The following is an 18,078-nucleotide window of genomic DNA, read 5'->3' on the forward strand; positions in this document are numbered from 1 at the left end:
TTGAGCCCAAGAGTTTGATGTTGCTGTGAGCTATGAGCCGCTGCATTCTATGAAGGGCAACAAAGTGAGACTCTGTCTCCAAAAGAAAAAAAAAAAAGGAAAGGAAAAGCAAGTATCCAATGTAGACAATACTAACATGAAACCAACTGTGATAAACAATTACACACCCACATGAGAGAAAAGCACATTAAATTCAAGTAAGGGGAGGAGGGGAGAAAGGGAAGAAGGAAGGAGGGAAGTTCCCCCTAATGGGCACAATGTATACAGCACACCCCTGGGGGAAGGGCTCAACTACAATTTGAACTGTATCTAACAAATCCAAACAATGTAACTTAATTATTTGCACCCTCCTATTAATCTGAATTTTTTTTAAAATGGAGATATTGCCGGTGCCTGTGGCTCAAAGGAGTAGGGTGCCAGCCCCATATGCCAGACACGGCAGGTTCAAACCCAGCCCTGGCCAAAAACTGCAAAGGCTGAAAAAACGAATGGAGATATGTTCTGAGAAATGCATCTTTAGGCAATTTTGTCATTATGCCAACATCACAGAATGTACTTACACAAACCTTGAGGGTACAGTTTACTACATTCTAGGCTATATAATATAGCCTATTGGTCCAGGCTACAAACGTGTATAGCATGTTTCTGCACTGAATACTGTAGATAACTTGGGAAGCATTTATGCCTAAACATTGTGTGCCTAATGTTTTAGTGTCTAAACATTAAAACAGTAAAAATAAGGTATTATAATCTTATGGGACCACTGTTGTATATATGGTCCATCATTGACTGAAGCATCATTATGTGGCACATGACTGCAGTTGCACCAGATACCACACATAGTGCTCTTAAGGTTTCCCACCAATGCTCGGTATGCTAAAATGTGACAGTGATGCAGTGTAGGAAGTGTCGTACTGCAACACTTATTTATTTATCTGAAACAGAGTCTCACTGTGTCACCCTGGGTAGAGTGCCATGGCATCATCATAGCTCACAGCATATGAGAGCTAGAAGCTGAATACATAAAACTCTTGGGCTTAAGAGTTCCTCTTGCCTCAGCCTCCCAAGTAGCTGGTACTATAGGCACCTGCTACAAAACTCAACTAATTTTTTTTTTCTATTTTTAGTAGAGTTGTGGGTCTAACTCTTGCTCAGGCTGGTCTCAAACTCCTGAGCTCAAGATATCCACCCACCTTGGCTCCCAGAGTGGTAGGGTTATAGGTGTAAGCCACTGTGCCCAGCCTGCAACATTTATTCTATTTAAAAATTTTTTATTATTAGGGCATATCTGTTATGTCAAAACAAGAAGAGAAAAGCAGGCTCTGAATGTTGTGCTTGTAAGGCACAATGGAGTGCAGATTATTTGTTATCAAAGTAGATTACAAAGCATTGTGTTTATTATACAACAATACTAGGTATGCTAAAAAATATATGCCAACATTACCAGATTAAGAACTCTTCACAATTTTCCTAAGAGGACAGAAACAATCAGTAAAAATTAGAAAAGTTAAATCAAAATATCTCATCAGAGCAAAATTTCTTCCCAAAGTAAGTTTCCTAGAAGCTCACTTGTTAGCCAAGCAACAAAAGCTATTTACTGATGGCAAGTTAATTAAATTATATTTGATTAGTATTGTTAGTGTTTAATTAGTATTAGCCACAGAAATGTGTACAGGGAAAATAAATGTGCTTAGTGCTATAGCCTTTCAGCATTGTTTAATAGTCGAGGACATTGGGAATAACATTAATAGTCAATTCGAAAATCAGGAAAATGATTTCAAGTGGTTTTTCTTGGCTCTTGATGAATTGACATATGTTGATAATACAACTCAGTTATAATTTATTCACAGAGTGAATAAATTTGAAGTGAACGAAGAATTAGCTTCCATGAATAGTCAGAGCAAGAGAATCACTTAAGCCCAAGAGTTTGAGATTGCTGTGATGCCATGACACTCTACTGAGGGGTGACATAGTGAGACTCCGAGATAGAGCCTCACTTTGTTGCCCTTGGTAGAATGCCATGGCGTCACAGCTCATAGTAACCTTCAACTCCTGGCCTTAGGTGAATCTCTTGCCTCAGCCTCCTGAGTAGCTGGGACTACAGGCTCCTGCCACAACACCCAGGTAGTTGTAGAGACAAAGTCTCACTCTGGCTCTGGCCGATCTTGAACCTGTGATCTCGGGCAATCCACCTGCCTCCGCCTCCCAGAGTGCTAGGATTACAGGCTGGAGCCACCATGCCTGGCCCTAAAAAAAATTTTTAAGTGAACAAAAAATCTGAAAAACCTCTCCAAAGCAGATATGCAAATGGAAAATAAGCGTGTGAAAAGTTGTACCTCACTATCTATTAGAAAAGATAAATCAAAACTACAATGAGGCCAGGTACAGCGGCTCACACCTGTAATCCTGGCAATGCTGAGGTGGGGGGATCACTTGAGGTCAGGAGTTTGAGATCAGCCTGAGCAAGAACAAGACTCCATCTCTACCAAAAATAGAAAAAAATTAGCCAGGTGTGGGCACTCGCCTGGCCTATAGTCTCAGCTACTCAGAAGGCTGAGGCAGGAGGATCTTTTTTTTTTTTTTTTTTTTTTGTAGAGAAAGAGTCTCACTTTATGGCCCTCGGTAGAGTGCCGTGGCCTCACACAGCTCACAGCAACCTCCAACTCCTGGGCTTAAGCGATTCTCTTGCCTCAGCCTTCCGAGTAGCTGGGACTACAGGCGCCCACCACAACGCCCGGCTATTTTTTTGGTTGCAATTTGGCCGGGGCTGGGTTTGAACCCGCACCCTCGGTATATGGGGCTGGCGCCTTATGGACTGAGCCACAGGCGCCACCTGGCAGGAGGATCTCTTGAACCCAGGAGTTTTAGGTTGCAAGATTGCAGTGAGCTATGATGAAGCCACTGCACTCTAGCCCAGGGGACAGAGTCAGACTCTGCCTCAAAGCAAAACAAAATCCCACAATGAGGTACCAGTTCACATACAACACATCCAATAGGATGGCTATCAAAGAAAGATACTAATAAGTGTTGGTGAGGGTGTAGAGAACTGGAAACTTCATACCCTGTTGTGGCAAAGTAAAATGGAGCACACACTTTGGAAAACGGTCCAGCAGTTCATCAGTGGTTAAACTTACAGCAATTCTCCTTCTGGGTATATACCTGAGAGTTGAAAGCATACCCTGTACATGAATATTCGTAGCAGCTGCTGTGGACTGAATTGTGTTCCCCTCATATTCATATGTTGTAACCCTAACCCCCAACATAACTATATTGGGAGATAGGGGTTTTAGGAAGTAATTAAGGTTTAGATGCGGTCATAAGGGTGGTATGCTAATCTAATAGGCCTGACAAGAAGAGGAAGAAAAACTCTCTCTTCCTCACCCACAACACACACGCACATCACAGACAGACTGTGTGAGCACACAATGAGAAGGCGGCCCTCTACTGGCACCTGCAGCCAGGAAGTGAGCCCTCACCAGAATGCACTCATGCTGGTGACCCGATCTCAGACTTCCAACCATCAGAATTCTGACAGTGTAAATTTCTGTTGTTTAAGCCACCTAATCTATGGTATTTTGTTATGGCAGTCTAAGGTGACTAAGACAGCAGTATTATTCATAAGACCCAAAACATGGAGTGGCGCCTGTGGCTCAACGGGTAGGGCGCCGGTCCCATATGCCGGAGGTGGCGGGTTCAAGCCCAGCCCTGGCCAAAAATAAAAAAAAAAAAAAAAAAAAAAAGAAAACATCGCTTTAAAAAAAAAAAAAAAAAAAAGACCCAAAACATGGAAACAACCCAAATGTTCATCAGCTGGTGAAGGGATAAAGATGAACTTGACATATACTATAGAAAACCTTGCACCTGGCTTGGTGCCCATAGCTCAGTGGTTAGGGCGCCAGCCACATACACCCAGGCTGGCAGATTCAGACCCAGCCTGGGCCTGCTAACAAGGACAACTGCAACCAAAAAATAGCTGGGTGTTCTGGCAGGCACCTGTAGTCCCAGCTACTTGGGAGGCTGAGGCAAGAGAATCGTATAAGGCCAAGAGTTTGAGGTTGCTGTGAGCTGTGATGCCACAGCACTCTACCAAGGGCAACATAGTGAGACTCTGACGTAACAAAAAGTTAATTAGAGTGGTGCCTGTGGCTCAAAGGAGTAGGGCACCGGCCCCATAAGCCAGAGGTGGCGGGTTCAAACCCAGCCCTGGCCAAAAACTGCAAAAATAAATAAATAAATAAAGCTTAAAAAAAAAAATTAAATGCTTATGACAGCTTTGAACTTCTGCTGCCATGCCATTTGAGAAGTCAATGTGACATTCCTGTTCTTTGTTTGTAAATTGTGATTAAATTAGAAATTTAAGAGTATGTGTGCGTCTCTGTGTGTATCTCCAATAACCTCTAAGATTCTGTCACCTTCTTTTTTTCTTTTTGAGACACAGTCTCACTTTGTTACCCTTGGTTGAGTGCCAGGGCCTCATAGCTCACAGCAACCTCAAACTCCTGGCTTAAGCCGGTCTCGAACTTGTGAGCTCAGACAATCCACCCACCTCAGCCTCCTAAATTGCTGGGATTACAGGCATGAGCCACTGTGCCCGGCTCTGTCACCTTATTTAAAATTATTTTCTTTGGGCTTGGCTCCCATAGCTCCATGGTTAGGGCACCAGCCATATACACCGGGGCTGGCAGGTGCGAACCCGGCCTGGGCCCGCTAAACAACAATGACAATGGCAATAACAATAACAACAACAAAAAAGCCAAGCCTTGTGGTGGGCGCCTATAATCCCAGCTACTTGAAAGGCTGAGGCAAGAGAATCTCTTAAGCCTAAGAGTTTGAGGTTGCTATGAGCAGTGACGCCACAGCACTCTACAGAGGGGTGACATAGTGAGACTCTGTTTCAAAAAAAACAGAAAAATGTTTTTTCTTTTCTTTTCTTTTTTTTTAGCAGGGGAGTGGGGGTGGGTGAGGAGAAGATAGGATCTCACTCTGTTGCTCCAGGGTAGAGTGTGGTGGTGTCAGCCTAGCTCACAGCAACCTCAAACTCCTGGGCTCATGTGATCCTACTGCCTCAGCCTCCAGAGTAGCTGAGACTATAGGCACCCGCCGTAACACCCAGCTAATTTTTTGATTTTTATTAGAGATGGGGGGGTGGGTCTTGATTTTGCTTAGGCCAATCTTGAACTCCTCTCTTCAAGTGATCTTCTTGGCACCTTGGCCTCCCAAAATGCTAGGATTATAGGTATGAGCTACCACATCGGCCACCGTCTTTAAATTTAATAGAGATTTAAGAAAACTGGGCTCGGCTCCTGTGGCTCAAGCGGCTAACGCGCCAGCCACATACAACTGAGCTGGCGGGTTCACATCCAGCCCAGGCCGCCAAACAACAATGACGGCTGCAACCAAAAAAAAAAAAAAATAGCCAGGCATTGTGGTGGGCGCCTGTAGTCCCAGCTACCCAGCTACTTGGGAGGCGGAGACAGGAGAATCCCTTGAGCCCAGGAGTTGGAGGTTGCTGTGAGCTGTGATGCCACAGCACTCTACCCAGGGCAAAGCTTGAGGCTCTGTCTCAAAAAAACAAAAAGAAAAGAAAACTGTGTAGCAACACAGATGATGCCAAGCAATTAACAGCACAACAAAAAGCCCAGGGTACCAGATCATTACCATTATACATACAGATGAGGTCTTCAGGAAAATAAAAAAGTGTTTGTGTGGAGTAAGTGATGTTTCCCCTCTTTCCAAATTATCCCTTATTATTTTCTCTTTTTATGCAAAAGGTCAAAGTTTATTTTTTTATTCTTTATTTTTTTTAGAGACTGAGTCTTACTTTGTCACCCTCCATAGAGTGCAGTGGCATCACAGCTCACAGCAACCTCCATCTCTTAGGCTTAGGTGATTCTCTTGCCTCAGCCTCCCAAGTAGCCTTATTATTTTCTTGATGCTACTTTACCAATAAATAAAAGTCACACAAAGATCTGATAAAACATTAAAATAGTGAAATGCCAATTTATAAATTGTGCCCAAGTCCAATTTTGTGCTGCTTATTTTAAAACTTGGGCTATTTTCTAGTAAATGGAATATATGTAGAAGTCTGCATTTCTTTTTGTTGATTTGACCAATGCATTTTACATTATCTGCAAATTGGCAAATAAAGTGTAAGGCATAACAAATGGCTTTTGTTCTAATCTGGGATAATTTCTTGTAGCAATCACTGGTGGTTGGTTGTTCTAAAACACCAGGAATGGAAGCTGAAGAGGAGTTGAGTGGGTGGGGATTTGTTTTCTTCCCATCTTGACTGCAAAGTCCGAGGCTATTTACTTTCTTTGTTTTAGATTCCTTTCAGAGAGCATTAACTACCTGGAGAAAGTTTTTCCTAATTGCATTTTTTTGGTAACCATTTCTAAAAACATAAATATTCCTTCCAGGTGGCCCAAACCTTACCTGGCATGCAACACCAGTTTAATATAGAGTACAGTATAGATTTGAAGTTCTGTTAATAATGCTGCATGCCTGGGCAGCGCCTGTGGCTCAAGGAGTAGAGTGCTGGCTCCATATACCAGAGGTGGTGGGTTCAAACCTGGCCCCAATCAAAAACTGCAAAAATAAATAAACAAATAAATAATGCTGCATGCCTATTCGTGACAAATCTACTGTGGTCACAATGAATGTTTCCAGTTAAGTCTTTTTGCAAATAGGGAATTAAATCATATTATGGATGGGTTAAGATTTGAGCAAGAGTACACGCCTACCCCATCTATGAAAATTGCACTGAACCATTCCAATAAATGATTATTAAACATTCTTTGGACTTAAAAAAATGAAATTGTGTAATCAATTTATCTTTTCTGCTGTTGTCAATGTGGAAAACATGGTAACATGAAAGTCCTGAGGATTTGAGTTTGTGTCTGGCTTCTGCTAATTACCATGTGATCCTGGACAAGTTGACTTAGTCACCTAAAGTCTTGGTTTCCTCATCCATAAACAGGAAAACAGAAGAACAACAGGCTTTATCTGTTCCTGATTATACAGACAAATCTGTTGTAAAGGATGCTTGTCGTCCAACTGGGGAAATCTCAACATGGCCTATGTATTGAAGAGAGGGGATGACAATTAATTAAAATGTGGCCAGACACAGGGGCTCATACCTGTGATCTCAGCATTTCGGAAGGCTGAAGCAATAGGATTGTTTGAGGCTGGGAGTTTGAGACCAGCTAGGACAAAAAAAGGTAGCAAAACCCTGTTTCTACTAAACTTTAAAATATAGTTAGTTGGTCATGGTGGTATATGCTTGTAATATCAGCTACTTAGATGCAGAGCAAGATCTGATCTCTATAAAAAGTTCTTTCAATTTTTTTGTTTTAAAAATGTCTTCTTATTTTCCTCCAAGTCATTTCCTTTCTCCATTTACTATGGACTTTCTGGTTTCTAGATAATTTTTGTTATTGTCCTTGATAAAATTACATATCATTTTTTTTCTCTCTGATTTTGAAAGAGGAGATGGTACTCCAGCACTTTCCTCTAAACACAGCTTAAAATATTCCAGTATTTTGAAGTGGCACACACTCACACACAAACTCATACACAGTTCTGATAACAGGAGTTAGCTTTTACTGAAAGTCTAATTATTAATGAATTATGTTATATTTCCAGTCCCATTTCTTGCCATCTTTTGGTCTCTAAAATAGTATTAAATTATTATTATCACTCCAAATTATGAAAGATATATTAAGCATACAAAAAAGAAGGAAACTGGGGTGGGGTGCCTGTGGCTCAAAGGTGTAGGGGGCCAGCCCCATATGCTGGAGGTGGCGGGTTCAAACCCAGCCCTGGGCCAAAAAAACTGCAAAAAAAAAAAAAAAAGAAGAAGAAATCTGAAGCAATACCCCAAAGTGAGTAGTGCTGCTTTCTGGAGATGAGCTCATAGAATACCTTCCAAATTTTATAAAATGGCTCACACCTGTTATCCTGGCACTCTGGGAGGCCCAGGTGGGTGGATTGCTTGAACTCAGGAGTTGGAGATCAGGCTAAGCAAGAGTGAGACCTGTCTCTACCAAAAATAGAGAAATAAGTGGGCATTGTGGTGTGCACATGTAGTCCCAGCTACTGGAGACTCTGAGACAAGAAGGATCACTTAAACCCAAGAGTTTGAGGTTGCTGTGAGCTATGATGCCATGGAACTCTACCAAGGGTGACAGAGTGAGACTCTGTCTCAAAAAATAAAATAAATTTCGGGTGGGGCATGTCCTGTGCACGCATGCATGCACAGGAGCACCAGGGTTGGGCAGGTTGGGCAGTAGGGTTAGGTTGAAAAGTGGAATGTGGAGCAGGTGCAGTAGAAGATTTAATCAATGCTATGTGTTCTGGTGCTGGAATATCCCTTTTGATTTGCCCCAAATTGAGGCAAGGGGGCCAGACTTTTGTACTCTTGTATTGATTGGTCATTGAAAATGGACTGACAGGGTGGCGCCTGTGGTTCAGTGAGTAGGGCCCCGGCCCCATATACCGAGGGTGGCGGGTTCAAACCCAGCCCCGGCCAAACTGCAACCAAAAAATAGCCGGGCGTTGTGGCGGGCGCCTGTAGTCCCAGCTGCTCAGGAGGCTGAGGCAAGAGAATCGCGTAAGCCCAAGAGCTGGAGGTTGCTGTGAGCCGTGTGACGTCATGGCACTCTACCGAGGGCGGCACAGTGAGACTCTGTCTCTACCAAAAAAAAAAAAAAAAAGAAAATGGACTGACACCAGAGTGGTGTCAAACCTGTGGTCAAGACAGCTCTCTTTTGCCCAGAGCAATGTCTAGAGGACTCAGCTGTGAGGCCCTGGCAGCCAATACTCTTGGCCGCGGGGGAAATGCGTGGCTCAGTCCTGCAGGAGGACTTTCTGTGTGGCACACCACGGCATCCACTACAGTTTACTCCTCACATCACTTAAATCTACCTACTTCGGGCATTCAATTCACTCCACCTAGGAATAGCTCTAGGATTCTTTTTTTTTTTTTTGAGACAGTCTCACTTTTGTCCCCCTGATAGAGTGTTGTGGTGTCACAGCAACTCAAACTCTTGGATTTAAGTGATTCTCTTTCCTCAGCCTCCCCAGTAGTTGGGACTAGAGGCATCTGCCACAATGCCCAACTATTTTTAGAGACGAGGCCTGACTCTGGCTCAGGCTGGTCTCTAACTGTGAGCTCAGGCAATCTGTCAGCCTCCGCCTCCCAAGTGCTGAGATTACAGGCATGAGCCACTGTGCCCAGCCTAGCTCTAGGATTCTAAATAATTTTTTTTTTTTTAGACAAAGTCTTAGTATGTCACCCTCAGAAGAGTGCTGTGCAATCACAGCTCACAGCAACCTCAAACTCTTGGACTTAAGCAATTCTCTTGCATCAGCCTCCGGAGTAGCTGGGACTATAGGCACCCACCACAATGCCTGGCTATTTTTTGTTGCAGTTGTCATTGTTGTTTAGCAGGCTTGGGCCAGGTTTGAACCCACCAGCCTTGGTGTATGTGGCCGGCTCCCTACTCACTGAGCAACAGGCACCAAGCCTGAATGATTTTCTTTCTTGGTAAAACTTTGAGTTACTGGGACCAACTATAACGCCCCAACCCACACTGCTTCAGCAAGTCTCAAGCCAAACTCTACCTTCCCTAATATGCATCCTGGCCTAGGATTCTAGATTTCTTTCAGCCTCAGCAAGTACTTCTGGCAGTGCATATGGCTGGTCTGATGGGTGGTCCAGACATCATTCCTGAGAGGCCTGAACCTATCCTCACCATCCTCTTCTAAGATGGTGGCTGCTTCTCTTTGCCATTTCCTATAAATATTGGCCAAGGAAAACCAAGAGATTTCGTAGTAAAGCACTTGGATGAAAAGTGAATTCTTTTTTTGAGACACAGTTTCACTTTGTTGCCCTTGGTAGAGTGCTATGGCGTCCTAGCTCACAACAACCTGAAACTTTTGAGCTGAAGTGATTCTCTTGCCTCAGCCTCCCAAGTAGCTGGGACTACAGGTACCTGCCACAATGCTCAGCTATTTTTTTGTTGTTATTATTGTTGCAGTCATCCTTATTGTTTAGCAGGCCTGGGCCAGGTTTGAACCCACCAGCTTCAGTGTATGTGGCCAAGGCCGTACCCACTGAGCTATATGTACCACCCTCCTAGGCAGAGTTCTTTACTGGTAAATCTCTGTAAATCCTCAGAGTGTTGTCCAAGACTCTGAAGGCAGCAAAGGTAAGACTATATCTGGAATATGCGTTAGTTCCAGTCAAGATGAAGCAATGCTCCTTCCAGAGTGGAAGGGGCCCAAAAACCACCTTGGCACCAATAGGCAGGTTGGTCTCCTGGAGGAATGGCCCTGTCTTAAGGACTCGGCAGCGGTGTCTGCTGCTGGTAAGGTGGGCACTGTGCAGCGGTAACTAGATCAGCTATGGGGAGAAGGAGCTCACACTTCAGGGTCCTTTCACAGCCTCTAAGCCTGCCACAAGGGCTACTCCAGTCCCAAGCTGATCATGAAGGGGGAGGGTGATAACAGAGGCTGGCTGACATCAACTGGCTGATTCATTCTGTCTGTTTCATTGTCTAGCTGCTCTTGTGTGGACGGATGTTCTCATGTTGTCAATGAAAAGCAGTACAAAGATGTTCACATTTTTTGCCCACCTCCTTAGGTCCATCTATACCAGGGATTGGCAGCGAAAGCCCAAATTTATCCACTGCCCATTTTGTGAAGAAAGTTTTATGGAAACACAGCTGTGCTCATTTATTTATATATTGAAAACGGCTGTGTTGGTACTGCAACAGCCGAGTGTGTAGTCGCCACAGAAACCATATGGCCTATGAGTCTAAAATACTTACTCTGACACTTTGCAGAAAAAGTCTACAGACTCTTTGTCTATAAATATATGTTTGTTTGTTTGTTTGTTTGTTTGTTTTTTCAGATAGAGTCTTACTATGTCACCCTGGGTAGAGTGCTATGGCATCACGGCTCACAGCAACTTCCAACTCTTGGGCTTAAGTGATTCTCTTGCCTCAGCCTCCCAAATAGCTGGGACTACAGGCACACGCCACAATGCCTGAATATTTTTTTTGTTGTATTTGTCATTGTTGTTTGGCAGGCCGGGGCTGGATTTGAACCCACCAGCTCTGGTATATGTGGCTAGCACCCTAGCTGCTGAGCTACAGGCACTGAGCCAGTTTTGTTATTTTATTTTATTTTTTTGAGACAAAGTCCTACTCTATTGCCCAGGCTAGAGTGTTGTGGCATTAGCCTGGCTCAGAGCAACCCCAAACTCCTGGGCTCAAGCAGTCACACTGCCTCAGCCTCCCAAGTAGCTGAGACTATAGGCAGCCACCTCAGTGTCCAACTAGGTTTTTCTATTTTTGGTGAAGAGGGGGTCTTACTCTTGCTCAGGCTGTTCTTGAACTCCTGAGCTCAAGCAATCCACCCACCTTAGCCTCCCAGAGTGCTAGGATTATAAACATGAGACAATGGTCAGGTGTGTTGACTGCTGTGTTCAACTCTGTGTATACTTTCACCTTGGACCACTTCTCTTTCCACACAAAGTAGATGGCCAGATGGACCACCCATAGCTCTGACCCTGGGAAGGATTTCCCCTCCACACTCTCTCAGGGCCACGCTGAGTGTGACAGTCCTGTCTCAGCACTTTTGGTTCATAACCAAATATCAAGCCAATTCATACAAGACTCAGGCTTGGCCTTGGCCTCCTCCATCAGCTGGTCGTAAGACTCCTTCCATGTGAACATAAATGGAGTAAGCCACCAGGCCCGGCCTCAGACTTTTACTTATTTATTTATTTATTTATTTATTTTTTTTGTAGAGTCTCACTTTATGGCCCTCGGTAGAGTGCCGTGGCCTCACACAGCTCATAGCAACCTCCAACTCCTGGGCTTAAGCGATTCTCTTGCCTCAGCCTCCCGAGTAGCTGGGACTACAGGCGCCCGCCACAACGCCCGGCTATTTTTTGGTTGCAGTTTGGCCGGGGCCGGGTTTGAACCCGCCACCCTCAGTATATGGGGCCGGCGCCTTACCGACTAAGCAACAGGCGCCGCCCTTATTTATTTATTTTTGAGACAGAGTCTCAAGCTGTCGCCCTGGGTAGAGGGCCATGGCATCAAAGCTCACAGCAAACTCCAACTCCAGCTCAAGCGATCCTCTTGCCTCACTTTTTGTATTTTTAGTAGAGATTTGCACAGGCTGGTCTCGAACTCATGAGCTCAAGCAATCCACCTGCCTCCACCTCCCAGAGTGCTAGGACTACAGGCGTGAGCCACCTTGCCTAGCCACCCCCGACTTTTAAATAAATAGTGTTAAGGCTGAGTGCAGTGGCTCATGCCTGTAATCCTAGCACTCTGTGAGGCCGAGGTGGGAAGATCCCTTGAGCTTAGGAGTTTGGAGACCAGCCTAAGCAAGAGTGAAAGCCCATCTCTACTAACAATAGAAAAATTAGCCTAGTGTGGTGGCAGGTACCTGTAGTCCCAGCTACTTGGGAGGCTGAGGCAGGAGGATTGCTTGAACCCAGGAGTTTCAGGTTGCTGTGAGCTAGGATGACACTACAGGTGCTCAACCCAGGGAGACAGAGCAAGATGCTATATAAATAAATAGTATTGAGTCAACTGTGTACCTGTATGGAAAAAGATAACATCAGATCCATTTTTCTTATATACCAAAATAAATGATAAATGGGTAAGAAATGTAAATATGAAAACACAAGTACTAGAAGGAAAACTGAGTGCATATCTCAGCTGGAGAAACATTCATAAGTTTAAAACTCAGAAGGAAGAGAAGATTGATAACTTTTACTACACAAATGTAAGCATCATTTGGCAGGCATGAGAGAGAGAAAGCAAAAAATCATAAATGTTCAAAAGATACATTAACAAACTGTGAAAAGGTATTGACAATGTCTATTGCAAAGGGCTAGCCTGATTTTTAGAATGGGGAAAAGGTATGAACACAGTAGAAAAAGAAAGGCAAACAATGCTTAATCCTTTTCAGAATAAGGGAAGTGCAAATTGAAATTACTCTGAAACAATATTTATCCCCTGTCAGACTGACAAACTCCCGAAGTTTGACAACATACTCTGATGATGAGATGTGGGCAGGCATGCTCTCTCACACACTGCTTGTGGAATGCAAGATGATAAAATCTTAAGGAAGTCAATTTGGCAATATCCAGCAAAATTAAATATGTATTTATTCTTTGATTTAGCAATCCTACTTCTAGGAATCTATTACACAGACTTTGCAAAATTAAGAAATGGCAACACAAACAAGATGATTCATTGTAAGACTATTTGTGATAACAAAAGACTGGAAAAGAAATAGCCGGGCGTTGTGGCGGGCGCCTGTAGTCCCAGCTGCTTGGGAGGCTGAGACAAGAGAAATGTGTAAGCCCAAGAGTTAGAGGTTGCTGTAAGCCGTGTGACGTCATGATAGTCTACCCGAGGGCGGTACAGTGAGACTCTGTCTCTACAAAAAAAAAAAAGACTGGAAAAGGCCAGGCGTGGTGATCACGCCTGTAATCCTAGTACTCTGGGAGGCTGAGGTGGGCGGATTGCCTGAGCTCAGGAGTTGGAGAGCAGCCTGAGCAAGAGTGAGACCCCCATCTCTACTAAAAATAGAAAAACTAACTGGGTGTCATGGTGGGTGCCTATAGTCCAAGCTACTTGAGAGGCAGAGGCAAGAGGATTGCTCGAACCATAAGTTTGAGGTTGCTGTGAACTATGATGCCATGGCACTCTAGCCAGGGGAACTGAGTGAGACAGAGTCTCACTCAAAATAAATCATAAAAAGACTGCAAACAACCCAGATGTTTTGGGGGGACTGGTTGAATGTTACATCTATACAATGGAGTACTATATACATATAACAGGAAGATTGAACTTTTGTTTAATTTAAATGGATTTATTTTGCAAACTAAATAATACCCTATTTTTTTTGCTTCATATATACGGAAAATATTTTTGTGTACCATTAAATGTACTTTTTTTTTGAGACAGAGTTTCACTATGTCACCCTCGGTAGAGTGCTATGGTGTCACAGCTCACAGCAACCTCAAACTCTTGGGCTAAAGCAATTCTCTTGCCTCAGCCTCCCAGGTAGCTGGGACTATAGGTGCCTGCCACAATGCCTGGCTATTTTTTTGTTGTAGTTGTCATTGTTGTTTAACAGGCCGGCTTGGGTTCGAGCCCACCAGCCCCAGTATATGTGGCCAGTACCCTAACCACTGAGCTATGGGCACCAAGCCTTCAATGTACTTTTTTTTGTTTGTTTGTTTAGAGACAAAGTCTCACTTTATCACCCTTGGTGGCATGCCGTGGCATCACAGCTCACAGCAACCTCTAACTCCTGGGCTTAAGCAATTCTCTTGCCTCAGCCTCCTGAGTAGCTGGGACTACAGGTGCCCACCACAATACCTGGCTATTTTTTTGTTGCAGTTTGGCCAGGGCCAGGTTCAAACCTGCCATCCTCAGTATATGGGGCCAGCGCCCTACCCACTGAGCCACAGGTGCTGCCCTTTAAATGTACTTTCTTTTTTTTTCTTTCTTCTTCTTTTTTTTTTTTTTTAGAGACAGAGTCTCACTATGTTGCCCTTGGTAGAGTGCCCTTGGCATCACAGCTCACAGCAACCTTCAGCTCTTGGGCTTAGGCGATTGTTTTGCCTCAGCCTCCCGAGTAGCTGGGACTACAGGCACCCACCACAATGCCCGGCTATTTTTTTGTTGTAGTTTGGACGGGGCCGGGTTTGAACCGCCACCCTTGGTATATGGGGCCGGCACCCTACTCACTGAGCCACAGGCGTGATATTTAGTGCTGGCATAATTTTCTGAAGTTGCATATTGTATATTCAAATTATTTTCCACAGAAAATTTCACAACTCTAAATAATACCACAATGAACATTTCTTTTTTTCATTTTTTTGAGACAGAGCCTCAAACTGTCATCCTGGGTAGAGTGCTGTGGCAGCACAAGTCACAGCAACCTCCAACTCCTGGGCTCAAGCGATTCTCCTGCCTCTGCCTCCCAAGTAGCTGAGACTACAGGCACCCACCACAACACCTGGCTATTTTTTTTTTGGTTGCAGCTGTCATTGTTGTTTGGCAGGCCGGGCTGGATTCAAACCGGCCAGCTCAGGTGTATGTGGCTGACGCCTTAGCCGCTTGAACCATAGATGCTGAGCCTGAACATTTCTTTTAAGTAAACCTTCAATAACTTCTCTATCTCCCTAGAATAAGTTCTTTGAAATGGAATTACTTAAGTAAGGCATTTATCTTTTAAAAATTCCTTACACTGTGGTGACCGTAGCTCAGTGAGTAGGGTGCCGGCCACATACACCGAGGCTCTACCCAGGGTGACAGCTTGAGACTCTGTCTCAAAAAAAGAAAAGAAATCCTCAGTCGGTAAGGCGCCAGCCCCATAAACCGAGGGTGGCGGGTTCAAACCCGGCCCCGGCCAAACTGCAACCAAAAAATAGCCGGGCGTTGTGGCGGGCGCCTGTAGTCCCAGCTACTCGGGAGGCTGAAGCAAGAGAATCGCTTAAGCCCAGGAGTTGGAGGTTGCTGTGAGCTGTGTGAGGCCACGGCACTCTACCGAGGGCCATAAAGTGAGACTCTGTCTCTACAAAAAAAAAAAAAAAAAAAAAAAAAAAAAGAAAAGAAATCCTTACATGTATGTATATAATTTTAAGTGTTGGCAATGTGATATGTGAAAAATTGTATCTTCCTTTTTTTTTTTTGAGACAAAGTCTTAGTTTGTCACCCTCTGTAGAGTGCTATGGCGCCATAACTCACAGCAGGAACAATTCTCTTGCCTCAGCAACGCCCAGCTATTTTTAGAGATGAGGTCTCACTCTGGCTCAGGCTGGTCTCAAACCTATGAGCTCAGGTGATCCACCCCTCTCGGCCTCCCAAGTGCTGGGATTACAAGTGTGAGCCACTGCCCCTGGCCCTGCTTTTCCATTTTTGTGATACTTTACTAAGAAGAATATTCTTCAGCTCCATCCAGGTTAATACAAAAGATGTAAAGTCTCCATCTTTTTTATGACTGAATAATATTTCATGGTATACATATACCACATTTTTTTTCTCTTTTGGAGACAGTTTTATTTTGTCGCCCTTGGTAGAATGCCATGGCTTAATAGCTCAATTGATTCTCTTGCCTTTGCCTTTTAAGTAGCTTGGACTACAGGCACCTGCCACAACGCCCGGCTATTTTTTAGAGATGAGTTCTTATCCTGGCTCAGGCTGGTCTGGAACACGTGAGCTCAGGCAATCCGCCTGCCTTGGTCTCCCAAGTGCTAGGATTACAGGCATGAGCCACAGTGCCTGGGCTGATACCATAGTTTATTAATCCATTCATGGGTTGATGGGCACTTGAGCTGATTTCACATCTTGGTAATTGTGAATTTGACCTGTGATAAATAGTCTAGTACAAATGCCCTTATGATAAAGTGATTTTTTTTTTCTTCTGGGTAGATACCTAGTAATGGGATTGTGGGGTCAAAAGGAAGGTTTACTTTTATTTTATTTTATTTATTTATTTATTTAGAGACAGAGTCTCATTTTGTTGCCCTTGGTAAAGTGCTGTGGCATCGTAGCTGACAGCAACCTTTTTTTTTTTTTTTTTGTAGAGACAGAGTCTTACTGTACCGCCCTTGGGTAGAGTGCCATGACGTCACACGGCTCACAGCAACCTCTAACTCTTGGACTTAGGCGATTCTCTTGCCTCAGCCTCCCAAGCAACTGGGACTACAGGCGCCCGCCTATTTTTTTGTTGTTGTTGCAGTTTGGCTGGGGCTGGCTTTGAACCCACCACCCTCGGCATATGGGGCCGGCGCCCTACTCACTGAGCCACAGGCGCCACCCAGCTGACAGCAACCTTAAATTCTTGGACTCAGGTGATCCTCTTGCCTCAGCCTCCCAAGTAGCTGGGATTACAGGCCCCTAGCACAATGCCTGGTTATTTTATTTTATTTATTTTTTTGAGAAGGGGTCTTGCTCTTGCTCAGGCTGGTCTCAAACTCCTGAATCAAGTGCTCCAAAGGACCAAAGCTGTGGTCCTTTCCTTGTCCCCAGCTTTCTAAGTTCCAGGTTGCCGGTGGCACCTGGACTGTTGCCCCTTGTTCCCCCACATCCTAGGGTGGTGAAGAGAAAGGGCAGGCCCAGATAAGCATGAGGAATAGTCTTTATTGGACTCAGACCAGGAAGCCATGAGTCTTTGTTCTTTGTTGGTGGTGGTTTTATGGTTTTGTTGTTTTTATTTTTATTTATTTATTTTGAGAATGAGTCTCGCTGTATGGCCCCGGGCACAGTTCCATGGTTTCATCATAGCTCACAGCAACCTCAGACTCCTAGGCTCAAATGATCCTCTTGCCTTAGCCTCCCAAGTAGCTGGGAATATAGGTGCCTGCAAAACTCCTGGCTGTTTCTGTTTTTAGTAGAGAAGAGGTCTTACTCTTGCTCAGACTGGTCTTGAACTCCTGAGCTCCAGCAATCCACCTGCTTTAGCCTCCCAGAATGCTAGGATTACAGGCAGAATGGTAGGATTACATGAGTGAGCCACTGCACCAGCCCTGAGTCCATAGGTCTTGAGGACCTCTGTGTTATTTTTTTTGGGTTTTCTTCTCCAAGTTCTTTTCAGTCTGTTTCTGCAGTCTCATTAGCTGCTTTTGTTCTGGTGGTGGGTCTTGGCCTTCTCCCTTCCCTTCTCTTCCAGGGCAGCTGTCACTACCTGGTATTTTTAGCTAACCTTGTCAGCCAGGTGTCCCAGGTAGGCAAACTTTCTTGTAGGCTTCAGATGCACAACCTTGAGGGCAGCAGGAGCCACCATCCTCTTTTTCTTATCATAGGGTGGTGGGATCCCATTGAACACCTTGAAGTGGTCCAGGGCATCCTGGCCTCACTTGGTCTTATGGGGCAGCATGCCTCTCATAATCCACCAGAAAATGTGGCTGGGAGCCCAGAAATGGTAGAGGCCATGGGACAGGTTGGTGTTCATCAATTTGTGGAGGAAGGCCAGGTACTTTAACTTGTTTTTGTAGAAATTTCCAGAAATGTTGATGTTCTTGCAAGGTACAACCAT

The 18,078-nt window shown here is 44.4% G+C and overlaps 1 pseudogene; it reads right to left on the bottom strand.

The window, feature by feature from the left end:
- The window catches only part of LOC128584340 (60S ribosomal protein L13a-like), a 36,721-nt pseudogene extending 18,643 nt beyond the window's left edge, over positions 1-18,078 (bottom strand).

Source organism: Nycticebus coucang, chromosome 4 (assembly GCF_027406575.1).
Source record: "Nycticebus coucang isolate mNycCou1 chromosome 4, mNycCou1.pri, whole genome shotgun sequence".
Classification (NCBI taxonomy): Eukaryota; Metazoa; Chordata; class Mammalia; order Primates; family Lorisidae; genus Nycticebus; species Nycticebus coucang.